Source organism: Staurois parvus, unplaced genomic scaffold, assembly GCF_062004578.1.
Source record: "Staurois parvus isolate SC_StPar_1 unplaced genomic scaffold, SC_StPar_1.0 ptg000170l, whole genome shotgun sequence".
NCBI lineage: Eukaryota > Metazoa > Chordata > Amphibia > Anura > Ranidae > Staurois > Staurois parvus.
The window spans coordinates 4,947,017-4,973,306 of NW_028317966.1; the positions used below are offsets into that span (position 1 = coordinate 4,947,017).

General features: G+C 42.3%; 1 protein-coding gene across 1 annotated transcript in view; it reads left to right on the forward strand.

The window, feature by feature from the left end:
* The first annotated feature begins 685 nt into the window (after positions 1 to 685).
* LOC149462707 (LIM domain-binding protein 3-like) overlaps positions 686 to 26,290 on the forward strand; it is a 138,263-nt gene continuing 112,658 nt past the window's right edge. The window contains exon 1 of the mRNA XM_089676494.1: positions 686 to 781. The gene's annotated coding sequence lies outside the window, so the exon portion shown is untranslated. The remainder of the gene's footprint in view (positions 782 to 26,290) is intronic.

Here is a 26,290-nt window from a genome sequence, read left to right on the forward strand (position 1 = left end):
CTATCAGTGCCACCTATCAGTGCTGACTATCAGTGCAGCCTCATCAATGCACATTGGTGAGAGAGAAAAATTACCTGTTTGCAAAATTTTATAATAGAAACAAAGAAAAACTTTAAAATTGTTTGCTAATTTTTTGTTTATAGCACAAAATATAAAACACCCAGTGATGATTACATACCAACAAAAGAAAGTTCTATTTGTGTGAAAAAATGATAAAAATGTCATATGGGTATAATGTTACATGACTGTGCAATTGTTATTCAAAGTGCAACAGTGCTGAAAGCTGAAAATTGGCCTGGCACGAAGGGGATATACGTGCCTGGTAGGCAAGTGGTTAATTAGACAATCTGCAACCCTGAAAATGATCAATGTTAGCTATTAGTGTCAAATGTAATGTATATATTGATACATTCAACAGTATATAGTTTATTTTATTCTTTGATGTGATATCAGTACCAATAGTTTAACTAGATTAGAATGATATCATTACTGCTCTAAAACTATACGGTAAAAAGTATAAGCAAACGTAAATACATAACTAGTACAACTAAGAAAACAAAAATAAATAGTTACATTCACGCCCTTCAGAAATTATTATTATTCTGTTATCATTTTCATGTAGGGCCAGGAACTGTAAAGAGTCCACCTTAAGAACTCCCCCCTCCTCATGCCCTCTGCACGAACATGACGTCACGCTGGATGCAGGGATCAGATAAATGTGCTTATGGAGCAACTGTTGAGCCACAAGAGCACCAGAAGGGATCTGCAGAACAGCTCCCAGGTAGAATCTAATGCATTACCGTCTATCTGACAACACTAACACCTCTTCCAGAGGGGACACAGGACATCTGCCACCAAAATTTTCTCTTCTAACTTGTTGCATGATGTAGCTCACTGCAGCTCTTAGCATTTCTATTCTTCTAAACAGTGCCTTACAGTTCATGTTGTTTGCTTTTTCTTTGCCTGTGCTTGCTGTGCCAGCTGGGACTTACAGCAGCCCATTTGTTCCCTAATCACAGGGGATCAGCTCTTAGCAGACTGCATAGAGACTGATGCTGCTGTGTAGTACAGCAGTAGTATTATCACTTGCATTGTTTTAACATCAAAATCAGCCATTTACATTACACTGTAACCTGTCTAACTAGCTTTAGTAAACTATGCAGCATCTTTCCTCTAAAGCAGTACTAACATACAGATGAAGGGGTTAATATCATGACACCCAACGATAAGTGCAGTTGATTGTGGAAATCATTAGGAGATTATTTAAAGGGCATTCAGGTATCTGATATACAGTAAAAGAGACAGTTGGAGATAACAAAGCAATTATTCACATTGTAGTTATCGCTCTGACCGCACTAGACTGCAGGAAGCTGAAATAGTACTTTCTGTACTTTGGTACACTTTATTGATTTTTGCATCGTTGTACTAAATAAATAAATATAAATGGCACATATCCTGTTTGGAACATGTACACATATTTAAACACTGCTTGTATTCCACTTGTAGTTCAAATTTTGAAATGAGAAGATCTGAAAATAATTATTAAAAATATAAATTATAGAAATGAAAAATAGTTTCCAATTTAGGCCTTAGAATTGGCTTGTTTTGACACTAAAGAGCTAACTGTACGCTACTGTGAACCAACATGGTTAAAATACTATTAGGCTGATTACATGCAGTCGATTTTTTGGCACAGATTAATTGCTTCTACAAATTGCTAATTTCAGCGATGTATAATAATTTTGTATAAAAGGATTTAATTGCTAGAGGTACCAGTGATTTGCTACAGCATTGAATTGTGCTCTGCCGCAAATCGCTCTCCTTCAGCGATTTGTAGATAAGCATAGTGACTGTTGCAACATAGAAACGCATTAAGAGTGATTGTCACTAGCGATTTTGTCACCGAGCTGAAATGATGAGCGTCAGAGCAACAAATAGCATTACAAATTTCCCATAGAAATAGCTTATGATTTCTTAGTAACAAATCATTATTATTTTCTTACTGACAAGTTGTGAGGGGGATCGCTGTGGGAAAAATGCCCATGTGTCATTAGCCAGCCTAATCAGTAAAAGAAAAATATTATTCCTCTTTTCTGTATCAGAATCATCAACTAATTCAGTTGCCTGCTGATTGAGTGAAAAGGCAATAATGATGTATTTATAGTAACCTATAATAACCACACATTTTAGATTACTGCAGTTAGTTCAGTTAATGAAAGCTTTGACTGGTCACTATTTGCTAATGTACTTTAGGCTGGCCAAATACATTACAATTTCATTGTACAATCTCCTTTAGAGCTACTGACAGCTTTGTAGTAGTGCCTGCATGATGGCCAAATGAAGTGTTCAGGTAGGCTCTGACATTGCATAGCTTTAGTCAATCTAGAGGAGATTGCACAGAGATTGTACAATGATATTGTAACATGCGCTGCCAGCTGAACACTACCCTATCAAATAATTCTGAAGCTATTTCATAACTCTCTCCATAAAGTCCTCCTCCACAGATTCTGCTTTCAGAGAATGGTAAGGTCCACTCGGACATTGTTGCTCAATTTGGGGAATTCCATAAATCTGTACAATTTATGAGCTGATAACAATAGTTTCTATTAATTTAGATGAAATACTGCATCATTATAGGAATTTATGACCCAATATCTACATAAAGGAAAACCACAGTACTAGATGCAATGCTACCGAGTGCCTTGCTCCCAGACTTTTCTAGGGTTATAGAGACATGACTTTTAACACTATTGGGTATTAAGTATATAAATACCCTTTTTTATAACTAGCAACATGACTACCCAGTCAGATCATTTCAAGACCATTTTACTCTTCAAGAATAACTAAAGCCCTAAACTTTTTTCTAGTTTTGGATAAAGTAGTGAAGAGTTAGAACCACTATCAGGTTTATATAGCTGTCTGCATCCCCGCTAGATCCTTGTGACTACTGTGACCGAGATTGAAAGTGTGGGAAAAGTCAACATTTTGATTTGTAACCAGAACAGTAATAAAGGGGAAATCTTCCAATTGGGACACTTGTTCCAGTGATAACTGTCCAGGTGGGGATATACCTCACTTTCCTGTCACTTCTTGTTGTCTCTAGAGCAGAAAAAGTGAAGGGAAATCTATATAGGACACAGATAGCAAAAAGAATACTAACAGTAGTTTTAACCCTTCTCTACTCTATTAAAAAAAAAGTGTTGGTTTTAGATGTACTGTCAATTTCAAAAGGTAAGCAGGTAGATAAAAGCAATTGGGTAAGTAAAAGGACATTCAGAAAAACTTGTTGCAAGCAAAACCAAGATTCAATTTTTTTTTTTAAATAATCTATTTTTTATTGAATTTAAAGGACAAACAAACAAAAAGTTGCATAGAGTTGTGAAATAACAATCACAAATCAACAAAAGAAGAAAATAAATAGGCTCATGGATGGAGTGCACATACATACAATGTCAGTGCATAACAGTGGATTAGCCAGCATTATCAGACATTTGAGTAGGCATATTGGAAATTAAAAGATCCCATGGTTCCCAAACTGCTTCAAAAAGGGGGACAAAGTTAGCATGCATAGCAGTGAGGTATGCCATTCTCCAAGATTCTGTTTTAAAGAAAACTTTGCCCATGGGAAATAGCATTCTTCAAATGCTAGTTTTTAGTCTATCTTCAAAACTTTGAGTTACTCATTTGACACAAGCTTCCAAAAAGATAAATCTCTCTGACTTGCTCCTCCTTCTTGTTCCAGATCAGTGACTAAGGCCCCCTACAAACTAGATGTCCAGCTACAGTGTGGTCCCTCCCAGCAGTTAGTGTGCTCAAGAGGGACAGGTGCAGCCTCCAGCCCCACTGCAGCCTGTCAAAGTCTATGGCAGACTGCGGCTAGATGGGGCTGTAGCAAGTAATAGCCATATTTAGGGTCTGGTGCAAATGCATGGAACGCAGGTCTTCAGACTTTGATAGGTTGCTGACAGCAACACTGGACACTACACCTGTTGCTACCATTTGCAGTAAAATGCCAGGAGCGATGCAGTGCAGCTAGACAGCTCCGTATGTAAGGGGCCTTAGAAAGTACTGAATCTTGAGGATTTTTTTTTATAATAGCCAGTCCGCTAGTATTGTATTACTGTAATGATGATATTAATTATTATTATTAGTAGTAGTAGTATTATAATAAATTATATTTCATTATATTTTTCTCCCTGGAAACTTAAAGCATTCATCATACTGGTGTTAGGATCTTTGAAGAAAATGATTTGTCAGGCATTCATATAGGCTTGATGAATAGATGTCTGCTTTCATGACAATGAGTGCTGCACGACAGAAGGCACAAGATCCAAAAGATTTTAAAATGATTCTAAAGTTTTTTTTCTTAAAAAAAAAAAGATGTTATACTTACCTGCTCTGTGCAACGATATTGCACAGAGTGGTCACTCACCTCCATTTCAGGCCCAGCCAACACTGGTGTCCTTTTATGACACAGAGAATAGTTGTGATTCAGAGGATCGCAGCTATTCTCTGGTCATTCACAGTTTATAACACTCAGGAGAACATGTTCAGCCCTTCACTGGAGATCTGTGTTCTCCCTCCAGATTCTCCAGCCCAGAGGTGGAGAATCAGAGGGACCGCAAACTAAGCAGCGATAATTTACCTCTGTTTAGTAAACTGATCTTTTACTGTAATCTCGCGAGATTATAGTAAAATCAGCCGTTTTCCAGCGTTTGTAGACCGTTATCCCTTCGTTTGGAGAACTGATCTACATATGCTTCATAAACGGCATTCACAGGAGACCTGTGTTTCCCCCGAGAATTCCAGAGAACTGAGCAGCGATCTATTACTGCTGGTTCATAAACGGACACCACTGTCTGTTCCGTTGACTGACAGAGTCCCAGAATCTCCCATGAATCCAAGAAGTGAGAGGGGTGGTGTTGCAGCCTGGACAGCCAGCGCAGGATTGGTGTGAGGAGTCAAGTAAGTGTTTAGGGAAAGGGTGTTTTTTATCTTGCATTAAGGTAAAAAATGGTTTGAGTTTAGAACCACTTTAAGTTAACTCTGAGCATGTTTAATGGTGGAAGTGGTTTACTTTTTCTGAGGAGCAAAGAGAGCATGAGGGAGTGAGGGTAACCAAAAGTTCTGTGATATAGGTAAGGCGCAAGTTATTTAGGACTTTGTAAACAAGCAGGCCAATTTTAAAGGATGTTCTTCATTTAATTGGAAACAAGAAGGTGGTAAGCAAGGCTGACTTCATGATTCTATCATATAAAGTGTCTTTAGTCAGAATTACCAGGTTAGTTTTGCTATGTAATGGCAAGCAGCATGGGGATTGGTGACATTAGAATCCTGCTATAATACGGTATAATGTGAAATGGGACGTGCCTTTGCTTTACATGCTGTAGATGTGATCACCACTGCATTTCATGTACATTCCACTGTAGAATGAAAAACTATACAGTTTTAATTGTACAGATAATATTAATATACTGCCCACCAACATATTGGAGATATCTTTGTACAGTAAAACCAAAAACTAACACCCAAAGCTATTTATATTCACAGCATAGTTTAGACAGGAGGAAAAGACAGCCCTGTTTCAGACAGGCATGGACTCAGCTTTCACATTGCCCAGCTGAAGACCTAATGGTCTGACCAGCTGCTCTGGACAACTCTGAAGAGCTGGATTCAATGAGATCTGCTCCCTGACTTCCTCCACAATCGATGCCAGCAATGAATGCTGCACAGAGAGATTGATTACAGTAGCACCTGTCACATAGCATGCATTCAGGGCTAGACTGTGTGACAAGAGTGGACGAGAACTGTATAAAACACATTTTAAAATGACTCCAGTGCCTGAAATTCAAGTCACTTTACTTAAATAAGCTTTTAAAATCATTTGGCACTAAACATGCTACCCCTAGTCATTATTTTGAAGATATTTTTGTATATGCCTACTGCCCACCACCTAAAGACATGTCAGTTTATTTGGCAAGACAGCTGAACATGTAGAATAATGACCTGACAGTTAAAACCCTCATTCCAAAAATACTGAACTAACATTCAAAACCAAATGTAACTTTTTTTGACTAGATCCACTGAGGTTCCTCCAGTGATCTCCTCCTTGCTTTTGCTTCTTGTCATGACATGCTGACATTCTCATTAACTTCAATAGAAGAATGTTATGTCAACCACACAGGCAGGGGTGTATTTACCACAAGGCAAACAAGGCATTTGCCTAGGGTGGCATTTTTCGGGGGGGGGGGGGGCACCACTGCCCCTTGGAAGGAGGGATGGAAGAAGGGACCCATGTGGCATGGGGACCTGGGGGGTTCTGAGAGAGGCTGCGGGTTTCATGACAGTGTATGCACAACCCAACTCTCGTTCCTGGGGATGTCCAGAGCTGTGAAGGTGAGTGTCTCTCTCGCCATGGAGGATGGTGGCTGGTGTATGGGGGGCAGTGGTAGTGGAAGGTTCGGGTGGAGGGCAGGGGTGCTCTTGGTCAATGTCAGGCTCTTGCTGCATGGTGGGGATAGGGGGGGGCGCCAATTTTTGTGTTGCCTAGGGCAGCACAAAACCTAAATACACCACTGCACACAGGTAGCACTAACAGTGGTGAAGGAAGGGGACTGGATTACTGTACAGAATATTCTCTTATGTATTATCATTCACTTTAGTCTGCATTCAACCATATTGCCTATTGGGGAGATCAAGCCACTATTACCTCCAATGATGGATCCTTATGGAGGCAACTAGCTACTAACTAGGGGCAATGCCCTAAAGATCTAGAGTAATTTGGGGTATCAAACTATCTTCAAAACTTATTAATACTACTGGAGCATCATAGTGTCTACATACAGTATGTCAAGATGTTGTCTTCCTAATAAGTACTAAGCCCCATAAAGGTGTTTTTGATGCAACCACTATCCCCCCACACACACACACAATTTTTGAGTTATATTGGAGACTGTTGATCCGTGTGTAATGAGTGATTGCCCTTCTAGTTGATACTGTAGACCTACTCCACTAGACGATGTGATGGATGATACTGTTTTGGTGGCTTGCTCTCTGGCTTTCGTTCTCCCCTTGTTAACTTGAGTAACCTTGGCACCTGCTCATTAGATGGTAGCTTTTTAGTTCCTCAGCATCCCAATAGTTTGTATATAATAAAATTTTCCATCCATCTCCTGAAGAAGCGGAATCTATGTCTGGGTAACTAGTCAAGATTTGGTCCCACCCCCAGCAAGAATGTGTTAATATCAAGTCCTCTCTGGATTGTTGTAAAGGTTGACTATTCATGGTGGTTGAGGTTTACACACAAACTGTTTTACATCAGCTGGGGTTGTGATTTAACCCTTCTGGGTGTGATCAATGTACCTTTGATCTCTTTTGTATGGGGTTTTTAAATCTTGTACACACAATGGTTTTTAATGTACCATATATATCAATAAAACATCATTTATACACATGATTATGGGTGCCTTAAGAGTCCGCTTAGTTAATTTTTTTGGATTTTCACTGTTCTCCTAAATTGGAATGTGGCTCCGGTAGAGTTAGAACCATACGTTCTTCCAGAATTGTATTAGTATCCATAAAAGGAAACCTAGGGGATGTCATAGCTTGCCTGCTAATTCACTCTCACTTGAATACATTCTGAGTTACTGACCTGAAATGAGAATGTGTAAAATCTTCCAGATCTTTGACTAAAAAAGACTCAAAGCCATTAGATCATCATGGCTATTAGCATTTTTTTAATAAGTAGTAACAGCAGCCTTCAGGTTTCTTTAGCACACGGGTGTCAAACTGGCCGTCTTTCCAAACTACAAGTCCCATGAGGCATTGCAAGATTGACAGTTACAAGCATGACTATCCCGTACCTGATGGGATACTGAATTGGCGAGGTCGGCCTCACTTGTGTCACTAGCCCTGACCCCACTGAAGTTGGAACAGAGAGAGTCTAGGGACCAGGGGGACAAGAGCGCCAGTGGTTGTTGTTTGCAGCTCTTGTAGATGAAGACCTTGGAAGGCTGATGATCCTCTGGTTTTGGCACAGGAGTAGCAGGCAGAGCATGTTTTGTAGATTGCCAGGTGTGCAGCAGAGCAAGGCAGGTAGGGAGGAGAAGAGACAGGAGCAGTGTCATGGAATAGCCAGGGTCATCAACAGTCGGGTAACACGGTACAGAATCAGAAGAAAAAGCAAAGGTCAGGAGCAGAGCCGAAGTCAGAAGCCAGTAACAGGAGAGCAATCAAAGTCAGGTCAGGAACAAGCCGGGTCAGTAACGGAGGAATCGCACAGGAACAAGCATTACACGTGGGGGGGGGGGGGGTTGAAGACCAGTCAGCATTGAATATGAGCAGAGGCACTCCTTAAATAGGCCGTCTGGGGCCAATCTTCACCGTGTGTGTACACGTATGCGTGCGTGTGCGCGATCGCGCATTCCTGCACGCATGCACACAACCGGCAATTCTTCTGTGGGAATTCCTATGCGCATGCGCATTTCCAATCGCGATTCTTCTTGCCGGAAATCCCTTACATTGCCCCCTCTTAGGGGCAGCCTCCGGATGCCCACTAGGGCTCGTTTTTTGGGGTGAAGATGGAGGGAGGCTTGAACTATCAGTGGGGCATGGACATTAGTGGATGGTTCCCAGGAATTATCCTCTGGTCCATAACGCTTCCATTTGATGAGAAACTGGGTCTGTCTGCCCCTCTTCCTACAATTCAAGATAGCCCCAACCTCGTACTCTTCATTTCCTTCAACCAGCAGTGGAGCAGGTGCCTCCGGATCTCGATTGGGAAATCCACTTGAGATATGCGGTTTTAGCAAGGAGCAATGGAACACCGGGTGGATCTTCATATTAGTGGGTAGTTTCAATTCGAAAGCTACAGGGTTAACTTTTCTCTTGATAGTAAATGGTCCCAGGTATCTTGGACCAAGCTTTCTTGAAGGACAACTTAATTTCAGATTTGCCGTGGATAACCAGACCTTATCCCCTTGTTTCAGTTTTACGTTGCCCCTTCTCCTTCTGTCAAAAAAGTTTTTGTTACTCGCCTGAGCTTCGGAAATAGTTTTCTGCAATATTTTGCCGTTCCTCCTGAGGAACTCCATCCTTTCTTGCACTGCCGGGACAGCGGGTTCCACTGGTATTTCCAGAAGGAAGGAGGGGTGATATCCATAGTTGGAGTAAAAGGGGGATTGCTTGGTAGCTGAATGAATGGAATTATTGTAAGCGAATTCTGCTAACGGAAGGAGAGATACCCAGTCATCCTGTGAATATGAGGAGAAGCATCGGAGGTATTGCTCCAGAGTTTGGTTCGTTCTTTCCGTCTGTCCATTTGTTTGTGGCTGATATGCAGAGGAGAAGCGTAACTCGATCTCTAATGCCTCACACAGAGCTTTCCAAAATTTGGATGTAAATTGTACTCCTCAATCAGATACGATATTAATAGGAACGCCATGTAATCTTACGATCTCTTTGATAAAGGCAGAAGCAGTTTCTCTGGCGGAAGGAGTCCCTTTCATGGGAATGAAGTGAGCCATCTTTGACAGGCGGTCAACCACTACAAAAATAGTGGTGAATCCCTCCGATGGGGGATGTTCCACAATAAAGTCCATGGAGATCATACTCCAAAGTTTTTCCAGTACGGGCAAAGATTCCAACAGGTCCCAGGTCTTGGCTTTGTCAGACTTGTTTCTAAGGCAGACTGTACAAGATCTCACATAGTTCTGGCAATCCCTTATTGAGTTTGGCCACCAGAAGGAGCGAGAGACCAAATTTGAAGTCTTATGAATCCCAAAGTGGCCTGCTAAGGGGTGATCGTGACATCTTTTGAGGATAAGAGTCCTGAGTTCTTTGGGCACAAAGATTTGTTCCTTGTGAAAATACAGACCGTCCTTTAGCTACAGATGCATATCTATGGAAGGTGGATGATTATCCACCACTTCCACTTCTCTTATTTGTGTTACAAGGTCTGTCTGTAGGAGTAGAAAATTCTTGGCTGGCAAAATCGTGTCAGGTTCAGACTGTACGATTGGGTCGGGAAACATACGGGAGAGTACATCAGGTTTACCGTTTTTTAATCCAGGACGGTACGTCAAATGGAAGATAAAGCGGGAGAAAAGTAGTGCCCATCTTGCTTGTCGTGGCCTTAGGCGTTTTGCCATTTTCAGATATTCAAGGTTCTTATGGCCTGTGAAGATGAGGATAGGATGGGATGCTCCCTCCAGTAAGTAGCGCCATTCCTCAAGTGCTGCCTTGATGGCTAGCAACTCTCTGTCTCCCACATCATAGTTCCTTTCAGAGACATTTAATTTCCGGGTTAAAAATGCAACAGGGTGCAAAAGGAATTTGAGTCCCTGTCTCTGTGACAAGATGGCTCCTACAGCATTCTCAGAAGCATCTACTTCAAGGACAAAGGCTAGAGCAGGATTTGGGTGCTTCAGGATAGGAGCGGAGGTGAACAAGGTTTTTATTTGCTCAAAGGCTGCTTGGGCCTCGGGAGTCAACTTGAAGGGAATATGCTGCCTGGTGAGCTGTGTTAATGGTGCGATGATCCCAGAGAAGTTTTTGATAAATTTCCTGTCGAAATTTGCGAATCCTACGAAACGCTGCACTGCTTTCCTGTCTCCTGGAATGGGCCATTCTAAGACAGAGGACACCTTTTGGGGGTCCATAGAGATGCCCTTAGGGGTGATCACAAGTCCGAGGAACTGGATAGATTGTCTCTCAAATTCACATTTTTCGGCTTTTGCGTAAAGTTGATGTTAGCGTAATCTATCCAGAGTTTTCTTTACGTGATCCCGATGTCTTTCTATTAAACTGGAGAAAACTAAGATGTTATCCAGGTAAATGATTATAAATAGATCCATATAGTCCCGAAATATATCGTTTACGAGATGTTGGAAGGTTGCTGGGGCATTACATAGACCAAAAGGCATCACCAAGTATTCAAAATGCCCAAATCGGGTTCGAAAGGCCATCTTCCATTCGTCACCTTCACAAATTCTTACTAGATTGTAAGCGCCCCTCAGATCCAGTTTTGAGAAGAAACATGCTCCTCGCAGCCTTTGGAATAACTCGGGAATTAGAGGAAGGGGATAACGATTTTTGAACGTTATCTTGTTTAGGTCACAGTAGTCCACACAAGGTCTAAGGGTGTGATCCTTCTTCTCAACAAAGAAGATGCCAGCTCCTGCTGGTGATGTAGAAGGCCGAATAAATCCTTTTTCTAGACTCTCATCACCCCGGAGAACCTCTAATTCGGCTTTGGATAGGGGGTAATTTCGTCCAAAGGGGATTTCGGCGCCAGGCAGGAGCTCAATCAGACAATCATAGGAACGATGAGGAGAAAGAGTATCGGTGCTCTTTTTATTGAATACATCCAGATACTCGTGGTACACAACAGGAAAGAGTTTCATGGTCTCAGGATCAGAGTGAATACTAAGAGGAGTTGCTTCACTTGTTTCTTTAGGGATACAGTGATTCAAACAGTATTCCGAAGGGAAGAGGATCTCTCCAGACAACCAATTGATGGTTGGGTTGTGTGCTCTTAGCCAGGGCATAGCGAGAATAACTGGAAAAATCGGGGACGTAATGATATCCAGACACAGAAATTCCTGGTGTCCTGAAGAGGAGTAGCATAACATTGGCATGGTCTCTTGTGTCACAGGGCCAGAACTGATACCAGACCCATTTGCAAGATGAACTGCAAGCTTTTGTGCCTTGGTACAGAGTGGAATCTTATTCTGGGTAGCGAAGTTAGCATCCATAAAACAACTACAAGCTCCAGAGTCTATAATGGCCGGGACCGTGATCGTCCTTTCGGCCATTTGTAGTTGAAGAGGGAAGGAGAGATGTGTTCGGCTTGTTCCTTGGGGATGCATCATATAAAACCAGTTGGGAGAGGGCTTATGAAGTTTTATTGGACACGTCAGCACATAATGGCCTGCATCACCACAGTAGAGGCAGAGGTTGGAATTCTGTCGTTGGATGCATTCTGCCGCAGATAACTGTGGTCTCCAAAAGCTCCTCCTAGATAGCTTAGTGGGCAATTCTGATGGAACACCATTCGTAGAGGGCACAGGGATCCTTATTTCTGAACATATCAGAATCTCCCCGTTAGTTTTCTCATCCTGTCTCTCCGGAATCCGACGGTCAATGTGGATCATCAGGTCTATCGGGTTCTCCAACCTGGTTGGTACCCCCACTCGGGCAAGCTCATCTTTCAGAGTGTCAGAAAGACCAAGATGGAACTGGTAGCGGAGAGCAGACTCGTTCCAATGAGTATCGGAACTCCAGATGCGGAACTCAGTAACATATTCTTCCACAGGTCTTTGGCCTTGCTGTAGCTTACTAAGCATAGATTAAGTGGTTTGGTGCACGAAAGGATTAGCATAGATTTGTGCCATTGCTGTGAAAAAAGAATCCACCGAAGTTAGAGCCGGATCATGTTGCTCACGAAGGTGGTGTGCCCAGGATTGAGGTTCATTCCTAAGAAGTGTGATGACGAATCCTACCTTGGTGCGTGGTGATGAAAAGGTCCTTGGAAGCAGGGAAAAATATAACTTGCAGGAGTTACGAAAAGTTCTGAACTTCCTGCGGTCTCCTGTAAAAAACTCAGCCGTAGGCACCAGGGTCCCGGTAGGGCAGGGGCTCCAAAGATCATACTGGGCTCCGTTTGAGTGGTTGCATCTAAGGCTGTAGTGAGATTCATTTCTGTGAGATCATTAGAGTTGGTTAGCAGTTGTCTCTCCAGGTATTCAAAGTTTCTCTGCAGATCTTGCACCAAGTTAAACAAGGCAGCTACTGATTGGCAAATGTCCCCCAGTGGAAAGGCCTCCCTTTCAGACTCCATTATTGTCTGACTGGTACTGTCACGTATCTGATGGGAGACTGAATTGACGAGGTCGAACTCACTTGATTCACTAGCCCTGACCCCGCTTAAGTTGGAACAGAGGGAGTCTAGGGACCAGGGGGACAAGAGCGCCAGTGGTCGTTGTTTGCAGCTTTGCAGATGAAGACCTTGGAAGGCTGATGATCCTCTGGTTTTGGCACAGGAGTAGCAGGCAGAGCAGGTTTTGTAGATTGCCAGGCGTGCAGCAGAGCAAGGCAGGTAGTGAGGACAAGAGACAGGAGCAGTGTCATGGAATAGCCAGGGTCATCAACAGTCAGGCAGCACGGTACAGAATCAGAAGGAAAAGCCAAGGTCAGGAGCAGAGCCGAAGTCAGGAGCCAGTAACAGGAGAGCAATCAAAGTCAGGTCAGGAACAAGCCGGGTCAGTAACGGAGGAATTGCACAGGAACAAGCAGGACACGGGGGGAGGTGAAGACCAGTCAGCACTGAACATGATCAGAGGCACTCCTTAAATAGACCGTCTGGCGCCAATCTTCGCTGTGCGTGTGCACGTATGTGTGCGTGTGCGCGGTCGCACATTCCTGCGCGCATGCGCACAACCGGCAATTCTTCTGCGGGAATTCCTATGCACATTTCCGATCGTGATTCGTTTTGCCGGAAATCCCTTACATGGACTCCCAAAGGCAGAGGCATGATGGCACTTGTAGTTTTGCAACAGCTTGAGGGCCGCCAACTTGACACCCATGCTCTAGCACACTCTTCCAAGCATGTAAACCCCTAACAAGGAACCTGCCCTATTTGCACCCTTTTGGTCTCTTAAACATACCATTGACATTGTTTTATCTGTTTAATAAATGTAAAAAATACCCGTTAACCCTATCAGAAATGGAATGAGTTGATAACACCCAAAGTGCAGGTTCAGTATCATTGAGCACAGCACTCCCAGCCACTGCCTCTGCCTGGAAGTGTGTTACTGGCAGGATCATCACTGAAAAAAATCTGAAAAGGAAAATTGATTCAACCACCACATCTAAAGACTAGTAAGCTACAATATATACAAATATTAATTATTGGATTTAGATACCATTTTACCTCTACTCAGAACTGAATAAGCAGTTCTAGGTTTATATGTCATTCCGGCCAGCTTCAGATCTCATTTGCATTAAAAATACCACAACATACAGGACCACAGTATTTGTGCATTAGTATGCATCATACCACATGGTATCCTAATGCAAGAAACCCGCATTTGCTTTGCACTACAATACTTGGTAACGATTACCATGCTTTCTGGTGTACTGTGTTGCCAAAAAAGCCAGGTCTGATTTTAGGTGTACTGAAGGTGTTTGCAATCCATTTAGTACTCAACACATTAACACGTGGCATAATGGGTATACAGTAATTTAGTTCAAAGGTGTGTTGGGGCCCTTATGCTGGATATACACCGTTTTTGTTTTCGCTTAAACCAGCGGATAAACAAAAACAAAAACTGAAGCGCTTGGGAGGAGCTTGCTGTACCTACTATCTGATCTTAGTACAGAGATCTCCCCGCTGAGCTATATGAGTGTTCTGACAGAGGGACTGCCCCCCCCCCCGCCACAACACACCGGTCAGTGATTGGCTGCCAGCACTGATCGGATGCCAATTGAATACTGGTTTTCCAGCATGCCCATTTAACAGAAGTCAAACAGGTAGGTCTACACACGGGCCGAATGTTGGCCGGTTTCTATTGCACTGGCCAATATTATGTGTAGGGACATTATTGTTATTATCCTAATTACTAGATTACAGTATAATCATGTGCCCCAGGGTTTCATGTCATGTGATAAGATGTGGTCACTGCATGATGCAGTTTTTAACTGCAATTTTTTTTAACCTAATGTACATGGACAGACACTTGAACTAATTTACATGCATGTAAGTTTATCCACCTAAATTCTTAAAGAAAAACTTCAAATCTAGTTAGATAGCATGGAGAAGAGGTGGAATCAGGTTTTAATTGCTGTTGCTGTCTATCCCTATGTTTCATTCTTGTTAGACAAATGTACCTTCACTCCCTGTCAAGGTGACACCAGGAAGTGAGATGTAATCTCCCCAACAAAATACCTAGAGGCTGCCTATTTCATTCTATGCAAAACAAAAAACAAGTTAGGCTGAAGTTCCCCTTTAAGCCAGGCAGTTATTTCTTTGATCATTATCAATTTAGTCCAGAACTATACAACATTTAGTATACTCTCTCCTGCTCTAGTTTGGCCATGTTTGGCCACTTGAGCATAGCAAAATTAGAAACAAAGCAAAAACATTCAGCAGCGACATCTGAACCCTGTCCTGTGTCCCATGTCCATCTTAACACTACTGCTTTTTGGTCGCAAAAAATCAATCATATTACTTTCAAGCGTATCTAAACCCATCAACAAAAATGTGATATATTGCAGCTTACTAATCCTTTGATGAGGTGGCTGCATTGGCTTTCTTTTCTAAGCGTATACTGTACGTATGTGCCCATTCAGAGTATTTCCAAGGCCTTATTTTCGGTTGTATTTAAGACTTACATCAATAAACATACAGTATGTTCTAATGATTACATGTGTACCAGAAACAGGGCTAATGCAGCCTATTGCCTGCTGGTGTCAGAACTGGCTGAATTTCAATCCATGTATGGCCAGCTTTAGCAACTATGGACTCTAAGCAGCAAGGGCCACCTGTGTCCTAACAACGAAGGAGCAGTATTGTCAACCTAGAAGAAGAATGCAGTGTACAGAGCACCTCTATGTCTCTTTCTTTCTATAACATTCAGGAAGGGGGGGTTCTGTAGTCCATAATTCTGTAGTCATGGGAACAATGCTAAAGGATACAATCATCACAGGTAAAGAGCAAAGGAAATTATCACCTTGCATGATTTGTTTTTTTGCACTTATCTAACAGATATACCATAACACTTTCAATATGTACTTAGGTGCAGTTTGTCCTCCATCATGTAGGTTGAGCTGTGCCATTGTACAGATAAAACGGAGACTTAGAGGAACATTGCTCCTCTGCAGACTCCGTAGGTGTCTCAGCGAGAACAGCTGTCTGAATGGACATTGCAATCCCTGGTGACCTTCTGCGGCCATCTTATTTGGGGCAGTTCTTTTAAATTGGAGTGCAATGCTGGACTTGGCATGCTTTTGTGAATGGCTAGGCTAGGGATAGGATCTCTAACTGTTGTGGTGAGACGGAGTGTGGGGAAAAGTTCCTTCTCTAGGAGGGAAAGTATAGCGACACTACTTATACTCTTCTTCTTTCAAGTCACCGGAGCCACTGTCTTTTCTTCAGTCTAGAAGAGCCTCTAGTTGTGTTTCCAGTCAGCCACCCCTCTTGCAGATGCTGAGTAAAGTAGATTTTGCCTGGAATAGTGCCTTATTATAGAGTCTGAGGAATACTGCTGCATTACTGTGTCTTTGCTGAGTGACTTGCTATTACCAATCAGTGCCTCAATGTATGCCTTATACCGCAACCTGTTTGGGCACTACCTGAATATACTGTATGCTGTGTAAGAATGGAGTACTAGTTACTACAAGGGTTGCTACCAGTGCTAATACAAGTGCTGCTACAAAAGTTTCAACATGTGCTGATGTGAGTGTAACTTACCTTGATAACTACTTCAAATACAAGAACGTACAGTATACCACCATTCAGTCTCTTTGAGTGTTCTCTCTCCATTGGGTACCACAGCTCTTGGCCCCACCCACAAATATTATATTTAACAGACCAAAGGGTGCAACTAAGATTAGCTCATTGTCAGGGTTTACATCTACTTAGGTGATATTTCTTATAGACAGTAACTTATAGCAACAAATAAGAATCCATTCTGCTAAGCCCAAGCCCAATGAGATGATTTCCCCACAATAATGTACATAAGAAAATGAATAAGGTCAACAGCTATAGAATAGGGTTTGTTCACTATACCACCATACATTACATGTTAGTTACATGATTTGCTTTTTATTCTTGCACATACATAGAAAAAGATTTTCTTTAAAAGTTTTTAGGGGATAAGCAAAAGTGTATTCCAAAACATCTGCTCACTGAGAGGCATAGTTTATATTATAATCAAACAGATCGGAAGGTATCTGTAGCCGAACATCTGAGCCACATAAAGGAGCCATACACACACATTGACTACAATGCCAGTTACCATCATATCTACCATACCATTACTTCTTGTTAGTACTTTTCATCGCACACAATTGCCTAAAATTCCTCATTTTTAAAATGATATATACTGCAGGGTATAGGAAAATATAAAAATACAAAGTTCCCGCTCAACTCGTTGATTAAAGAAACCACAGTTCTCTAATCTGAAAGTCTGTAAAATACACAATCTTCTTGATTAACAGCTGCACTGAAGATTATAATCAGCACACAAGGTTTTATCTTTATGTGCCATATGGTTGATTACTTTTATCTATAGGACAATGTAGAACATAACCATCTTGATTTAAAACCCAACCCCTGTCAAAACGTTACTTATTTATGCTGAGCGGAAACTTGGTAAATCTATGTAATCTATGACTCCATCTGAGAAAAATGAGGGTAATGGGGTCACTGGGTCAAACGGCAATAAAATTGAAAGGGGCTCTAACCTTTACTCGTTTTTTTTCTTTGCTATTGTATCCCTGTTGGGGAGATTTAATATAACTTCCTGTCACTCAAATCCTTGATCACCAGGACAGGAATTGAGGAGAGCGTACCGCCTAATGGACTTACTGAAACCTGACTTTTAGCACTTTTCTGTTTAAAATAAATGTTGTCCAGAGTTGGGCATTAAAGGGAATCTATATATATTATATTAGTCCATACTAGATAAATATAAATCTACAGTTGCAAGAAAAAGTATGTGAACCCCTTGGGATTACGTGGAGTTTTGCATGAATTGGGCATAAAATGTGCTCTGAACGTCATCTAAGTCTCACAAAATAGAAGAACACAGTCTGCTGAACATAATACTACACAAACATTAGATGTTGCTATGGTTTAATTGCACATAACATGTTTACATTCACAGTGCAGGGAGGAAAAAGTATGTGAGGCCCTAGCTTAATGACTTCTCCCAGAGCTAAATTGGAACCAGGAGTGAGCCAACCTTAACTCCAATCAGTGTGATGATATTGGATGTGTTGCTGACAGCTGTCCTGCCCTTAAAAAACACACACCTGTTTTAGGTTTACTGGTTTCAAGAAGCACTGTCTGATGTGAACCATGCCTCGCAGAAAAGAGCTCTCAGAAGACCTACGATCAAGAATTGTTGACTTGCATGAAGCTGGAAAGGGTTACAAAAGCATCTCCAAAAGCCTTGATGTTCATGTGTCCACGGTAAGACAGACTGTCTACAAATGAAGAAAGTTTAGCACTGTTGCTACTCTCCCTAGGCGTGGTCGTCCTGTAAAAATGACTGCAAGAGCACAGCGCAGAATGCTGCATGAGGTAAAGAAGAATCCCAGAGTGTCAGCTAAAGACCTACAGAAATCTCTGGCACATGCTAACATTTTGTTGACACATCTGCAATAAGGAAAACATTGAACAAGAATGGAGTACATGGGAGGACACCACAGAGGAAGCCATTGCTGTCCAAAAAGAATATTGCAGCACGTTTGAAGTTTGCAAAAGAGCACCTGGATGTTCCACAGCACTACTGGCAAAATATACTGTGGACAGATGAAACCAAGATTGAGTTGTTTGGGAAGAACACACAACACTATGTGTGGAGAAAAAAAGGCACAGCACACCAACATCAAAACCTCATCCCCACTGTAAAACATGGCGGAGGGAGCACCATGGTTTGGGGCTGCTTTCCTGTCTCAGGGCCTGGACGGATTGTTGTCATTGATGGAAAAATGAATTCCAGAGTTTATCAAGACATTTTGCAGGAAAACGTACAACCATCTGTCTGCCAACTGAAGCTCCGCAGAGGATGGGTGATGCAACAGGACAATGACCCAAAGCATACAAGTAATTCAACAAAACAATGGCTGCAACAGCACAGAATACGCCTTCTGGAGTGGCCCAGTCAGAGTCCTGACCTCAACCCAATTGAAATGCCTTGGCATGACCTTAAGAGAGCGATTCACACCAGACATCCCAAGAATATTGCTACACTGAAACAGTTTTGTGAAGGGGAGTTGTCCAAAATTACTCCAGATCGTTGTGCAGGTCTGATCTGCAACTACAGGAAATGTTTGGTTGAGGTTATTGCTGCCAAAGGAGGGTCAACCAGTTATTAAGTCCAAAGGTTTACATAATTTTTCCTCCCTGCACTGTGAATGTTTACATGTTATGTGCAATTAAACCATGGCAACATCTAATGTTTGTGTAGTATTATGTTCAGCAGACTGTGTTCTTCTATTGCTGTGCCTTTTTTTCTCCACACATAGTGTTGTGTGTTCTTCCCAAACAACTCAATCTTGGTTTCATCTGTCCACAGTATATTTTGCCAGTAGTGCTGTGGAACATCCAGGTGCTCTTTTGCAAACTTCAAACGTGCTGCAATATTCTTTTTGGACAGCAATGGCTTCCTCTGTGGTGTCCTCCCATGTACTCCATTCTTGTTCAATGTTTTCCTTATTGCAGATGTGTCAACAAAATGTTAGCATGTGCCAGAGATTTCTGTAGGTCTTTAGCTGACACTCTGGGATTCTTCTTTACCTCATGCAGCATTCTGCGCTGTGCTCTTGCAGTCATTTTTACAGGACGACCACGCCTAGGGAGAGTAGCAACAGTGCTAAACTTTCTCCATTTGTAGACAGTCTGTCTTACCGTGGACACATGAACATCAAGGCTTTTGGAGATACTTTTGTAACCCTTTCCAGCTTCATGCAAGTCAACAATTCTTGATCGTAGGTCTTCTGAGAGCTCTTTTCTGCGAGGCATGGTTCACATCAGACAGTGCTTCTTGAAACCAGTAAACCCAAAACAGGTGTGTGTTTTTTAAGGGCAGGACAGCTGTCAGCAACACATCCAATATCATCACACTGATTGGAGTCAAGGTTGGCTCACTCCTGGCTCCAATTAGCTCTGGGAGAAGTCATTAAGCTAGGGCCTCACATACTTTTTCCTCCCTGCACTGTGAATGTAAACATGTTATGTGCAATTAAACCATGGCAACATCTAATGTTTGTGTAGTATTATGTTCAGCAGACTGTGTTCTTCTATTTTGTGACTTAGATGACGTTCAGAGCACATTTTATGCCCAATTCATGCAAAACTCCACGTAATCCCAAGGGGTTCACATACTTTTTCTTGCAACTGTAAATATATTGCTGAACTGTACAAATATGTCCCACAGAATCTCTGTGCTGATGGTGACTATGACTTCTCCCAGAGACCAACAGCTACACACAGTTACTGACGTCTCAGCATTTAGATCATCTACTCACACAGCCACAGGGTCATCAGTTGCATCCTTCTGATATCCACCAGGCTCTTCTCAGTGAAGAAGATGCGGGCTCACACTTCCATAGGACAGCTGGACATTTCTCCCCTTCCTGGTTCTCTCCAGTGAGCTTCTCCAGATCCCAACTGACACCAGGACTAAGCTTGCAAGTAGGCCCCCCAGCTAAGGTTTATCTCGGATCTTGATGTCTTCCTAGTAGTAGGACCTCTAGCACGACTGCCCCAGGGGCAGAACCCCTGCACAAGGGGTCTCCTCCAGTAGGACTGGACCCAGGAACTCTCTCCCTCTGCCTCAGACTATCCCCAGGGATTGACTGGAGCCCCATAAATATTCAGTCTGCTCACTCTGTTCTTCCTCCCACTATAATTGTAGAATCCTCAGAATACAAGGGGAAGCAATCAGAGCAGCCTGTTAAACACGGAGCAATACTTAGTAATCAACCCCTGCACCCCTGATTACAGAGGAGTTAACTTAATTTGACTAACTTCTTAACCACTTGCCGTCCTGAGGATTTACCCCCCTTTTTGACCAGGCCATTTTTTGCTTTACGGTGCTTCGTTACTTTAACTGACAATTGCGCAGTCATAAACGCTGCACCCAAATGAAATGTAAGTCCTTTTTTCCAATGAATTGAGCTTTCTTTCGGTGGTATTTTATCGCTTGTGCGTTTTTTATTTTTTGAGCTATAAAAAAAAAGACTGACAATTGTGAGAAAAAAAATATTATTATTATATTTTTTGCTATTAAACATGTCCAGTAAAAAACTTAAAAAGATCAAATTTTGCCATAAATTTAGGCCAAAATGTATTCTGCTACATGTCTTTGCTAAAAAAAATCCCAATATGTGTAAATTAATTGGTTTACATGAAAGTTATAGCGTTTACAAATGGCAGTATAGATACTGTAATTTTTTTTGTACTAATAATGATGGCGATCAGTGACTTATAATGGGACTACGGGACTGCGGCAGGCATTCTGACACTGCGGGGGAACTGACTTGGTGTCAGTGACATCCCCAGTGACTACAATACAGTGATCAGTGCTAAAAAAAAAGCACTGACATTGTACTAATGGCACTGGGCAGGAAGGGGTTAACATGAGGGGCGATCAAACTGTTAACTGTGTGCTGGGAGTGTCTTGCTAGGGGGCGGTGTGTTGGTGCTTCACTGTAAGGACACTGCTCTGGATGGCTGTGCTGTGCAAGCCGACAGGGAGGAGGACTGTTAGTAAACAAAGCAGCCCTCCTCCCCGTTGGAGATCCTCGGTAATCACCGGGCGCCGGTTGGTAATCATTGGCTAGGACCCTGTGATTGACAGCCGTGACCGCGAATGGCGGCGTGGGTAGGGTGCACGCACCCCTACCCGGAAATGCAAAATCACATATATATATATATATATATATATATATATATATATACAGTATATATATATGTGATTTTGTGCCCCCCACCGGCCTGTAGCAGTATTTCTGCTATAGGGCGGTGGGGATGTGGGTAAACTACTCCAGGAGGGTACTACATATACAAATAAATAAGTGCCATAGCTGCTGTATAGGATATATAGCTGTAAATGTGAGTTTTATAAGAACTATTTTTGCACCTAATGTCTATGTACTTTGTATTTTGGAAATTGAGTGAACTCATATGAACAGTCTATTGCTATTGCTGTACAGTCTTTGCACTTTGAATTGAATTGCTGCTTTGTGAGATTTTTACCCCTTAAGGAGTTTTATGAATGTGTTTCCCATACTGCCCATGCACTTTATGTTTTGGGGCATTTTCAGCACAGATTTATTTATCACATATATTTTGCACTAGGGTTCTACTGTTAGTTGTTTTGGGTTTTTTTAGTGTTGTATCATATTAAGCTAGTAAAGGGAATTTGTCATGAATGACAGAATAATGGGGACTGCTATAGCTGAATTCTCCTCTTAAGAATGCTAGTTTCCTGGCGGCCATATTGCAACTTTGGCTTCAATGCTCACCTAGTTAGTGACCCAGAACAACTACAGAAATTAGGAACTCTAACACTTTTCTCACACTTGTTTACAACATGCTTGTTACAGGTCTGTGATTTAAAGGTTCCTAAAGAGGAACTGAACTCTGGAAACTGTGCCTAGAAAAAGGCAGGCAGAGGGAAAGAACTTGTCCCCATAATGCCTGTACTCTCTCTTCAGCGAATCTTCTCCCCATTACTGACTCACAGCCAGGACAAATGAAGGGGGGGCAGAGCACAGGGTTGTGATGGGGGCACTGTGTTATGTGCACCTTCCTGAAGCTTGTCAGGCACTTGTGCAATGCTGGCCCAGCCACCCTTCACTTTGCCACTCACAGCCTACGATCCCTGTTGGCACAAAACAGGAGTGCTATTGGCCACACCCAACTGGCTGCAAATTTAAGAGGCTTCAGTCAGGTACTACAGTGGGAGCCAGCATTGTTTGTATGTGGGGAGCTGGGGGGCTACATTATTTGTATGTGTAAGGGGAAGGAGGGCTACAATGCATATATGTGTAAGGGGAAGGAGGGCTACAATGCATGTATGTGTAAGGGGAAGGAGGACTACAATGATGTATGTGTAAGGGGAAGAAGGGCTACAATGATGTATGTGTAAGGGGAAGAAGGGCTACAATGATGTATGTGTAAGGGGAAGGAGGGCTACATGCATGTATGTGTAAAGGGAAGGAAGGCTACAATGATGTATGTGTAAGGGGAAGGAGGGCTACAATGCATATATGTGTAAGGGGAAGGAGGGCTACAATGATGTATGTGTATGGGGAAGGAGGGCTACAATGCATGTATGTGTAAAGGGAAGGAAGGCTACAATGATGTATGTGTAAGGGGAAGGAGGGCTACAATGATGTATGTGTAAGGGGAAGGAGGGCTACAATACATATATGTGTAAGGGGAAGGAGGGCTACATGCATGTATGTGTAAGGGTAAGGAGGGCTACAATGCATGTATGTGTAAAGGGAAGGAAGGCTACAATGATGTATGTGTAAGGGGAAGGAGGGCTACAATGCATGTATGTGTAAGGGGAAGGAGGGCTACGATGCATGTATGTGTAAGGGGAAGGAGGGCTACAATGATGTATGTGTAAGGGGAAGGAGGGCTACAATGCATGTATGTGTAAGGGGAAGGAGAGCTACAATGCATGTATGTGTAAAGGGAAGGAAGGCTACAATGATGTATGTGTAAGGGGAAGGAGGGCTACAATGATGTATGTGTAAGGGGAAGGAGGGCTACAATACATATATGTGTAAGGGGAAGGAGGGCTACATGCATGTATGTGTAAGGGTAAGGAGGGCTACAATGCATGTATGTGTAAAGGGAAGGAAGGCTACAATGATGTATGTGTAAGGGGAAGGAGGGCTACAATGCATGTATGTGTAAGGGGAAGGAGGGCTACGATGCATGTATGTGTAAGGGGAAGGAGGGCTACAATGATGTATGTGTAAGGGGAAGGAGGGCTACAATGCATGTATGTGTAAGGGGAAGGAGAGCTACAATGCATGTATGTGTAAGGAGGAGGAAGGCTACAATGCATGTATGTGTAAGGGTAAGGAGGGCTACAATGATGTATGTGTAAGGGGAAGGAGGGCTACAATGCATGTATGTGTAAGGGTAAGGAGGGCTACAATGCATGTGTGTGTAAGGGGAAGGAGGGTTACAATGCATGTATGTGTAAGGGGAAGGAGGGCTACAATCATGTATGTGTAAGGGGGAGGAGGGCTACAATGCATGTATGTGTAAGGGGGAGGAGGGCTACAATGCATGTATGTGTAAGGGGAAGGAGGGCTACAATGCATGTATGTGTAAGGGAGAGGAGGGCTACAATGCATGTATGTGTAAGGGGAAGGAGGGCTACAATGATGTATGTGTAAGGGGGAGGAGGGCTACAATGCATGTATGTGTAAGGGGAAGGAGGGCTACAATGCATGTATGTGTAAGGGGGAGGAAGGCTACAATGCATGTATGTGTAAGGGGAAGGAGGGCTACAATGCATGTATGTGTAAGGGGGAGGAAGGCTACAATGCATGTATGTGTAAGGGTAAGGAGGGCTACAATGCATGTATGTGTAAGGGTAAGGAGGGCTACAATGCATGTATGTGTAAAGGGAAGGAGGGCTACAATGCATGTATGTGTAAAGGGAAGGAGGGCTACAATGCATGTATGTGTAAGGGGAAGGAGGGCTACAATGCATGTATGTGTAAGGGGGAGGAGGGCTACAATGCATGTTTACATGGGTGAGGGGATGGGGCTGCATTTTATGTATGATGAGGGGGACTTCATTATATATATATATATATATATATATATATATATATATATATATATATATATATATATACACACACAGAGAGAGAGAGAGAAGGGGGGCTGAATTGTATATATTTGTGAATGGTGTGTGGGGAGGATATTGTATGTATGCTCAAAGAGGGGGCTGCATTGTATATATGGAGGAGGGGGGCAGAGGGGCTGCAATGTATGTACAATGTATGTTTGAGGAAGGGGACTACATTGTATGAAGGTTCTTCAAAAAGTTTTTTTCAACATACTGTACATACAGTATATGTATAAAAATGCGGAAACATTTTGAACACCCCATATATGTAGGGGGGCAGAGGGGCTGCATTGAATGTATGTGTGGGGGAAGATGCCTTGTATGTACACATGGGGTGGTGTCAGGAAGCTAATTTTCTTGTGAGGAGTGGCAGCAGGCTGTATTTTATGTGAGTTTAAGAAGGGGTAGGGGATGCATTGTATGTTAGTAGGAGGGCAAAGGGGAGCAATATTGAAAGAGGAGTGGAGGGAGGTGCAGATGTGAGAAATAGCAGATGCTACCTATAAAATAGCAAATCTTTACATTTTGTGTTCAGTTCCACTCTAGGTTAGACAAAGCCAGGCAACTCACCTTACTAGAGGGAGGCCAGCAATGGCAGCCCCAGTACTTGTCTCAAGACAGAGTCAGTTTAAATGTCTTTCATAGTTTATTACTATTTGTTATTGCTGAAAACCCACTAACATGTTTAATATTTGTACAATTAATTTCTGGTGCATGTTTAATGATATATATTTTCAGCATGGTGGATTCGTCACAGTTGTGGCAGAGAACTCTGCCAGATGGTGACCTTTTTAATATAACCTTTGAAAAATAATTTAAATGCGTACATGCTATCTTGTAAACTGTATTCTACAGGTTTCTGGTTACCCACTTAAATATGACATAAATGCCAAGAATGGTTGGGCGCCATTTATGTACTGTGTAGAACACCGCTTTAGAAAACCTGACCATGTACTACAGATTTCCTATAGAGTGTTAATCTTTACCACTCATTAACTCTCTATCATTTGACTGGGAGTTAAGATTCTCAAGACACAAAATACTCCAACAAAGATTTTCCTTTGTCACATAAGAGGTTCTGAACAACTTGCAACTTACAATCTGTACTTAACTCTTAGGACTTGCCATTTAACATTGTGCTGTAGTATTGCAAAAACAAGTAAAAGTCAATTATATATTTTTTTTAGCTGAAAAAAAAACAAATATTTGTTTAAAGATGTCTAACATATTGGAATTGATTTGCTTAAGGAAGAGGACAGTTGGCCCAGTAAGGCTGTTTTCACTTTGAATACTCAAACACGTGTTGCAAAATCAGATTAAGAATTTCCAATGCATGATTGAAAGATTCAAATCAGCACGGCCTATGTGGTTCAGTATTGGAGTGTCCATTTACTCACCATGCTCAGAAGCAGGCTCAGGCCCCTTTGACTTCATTTCCTACAACTCCTAAGGTTCCTGGACGTACCCAAAGATCATAAGATGCTCTGCTTCCCTGCCTCAGCAGCCCAGAGAGGCAGAGGTAGCTGGGCAAGTTACCTGCACCCAGGTGAGAGGCCCTTTACTGTCAGAACCGGTGTACGGGCAACCAGGCAGGATCCTAATAGCACACAGTTTCATCAGAAGATACATCTACTGTGGGGAGCACCTCCCCGAAGGCTACCAGAATACTCCAGTTCCAG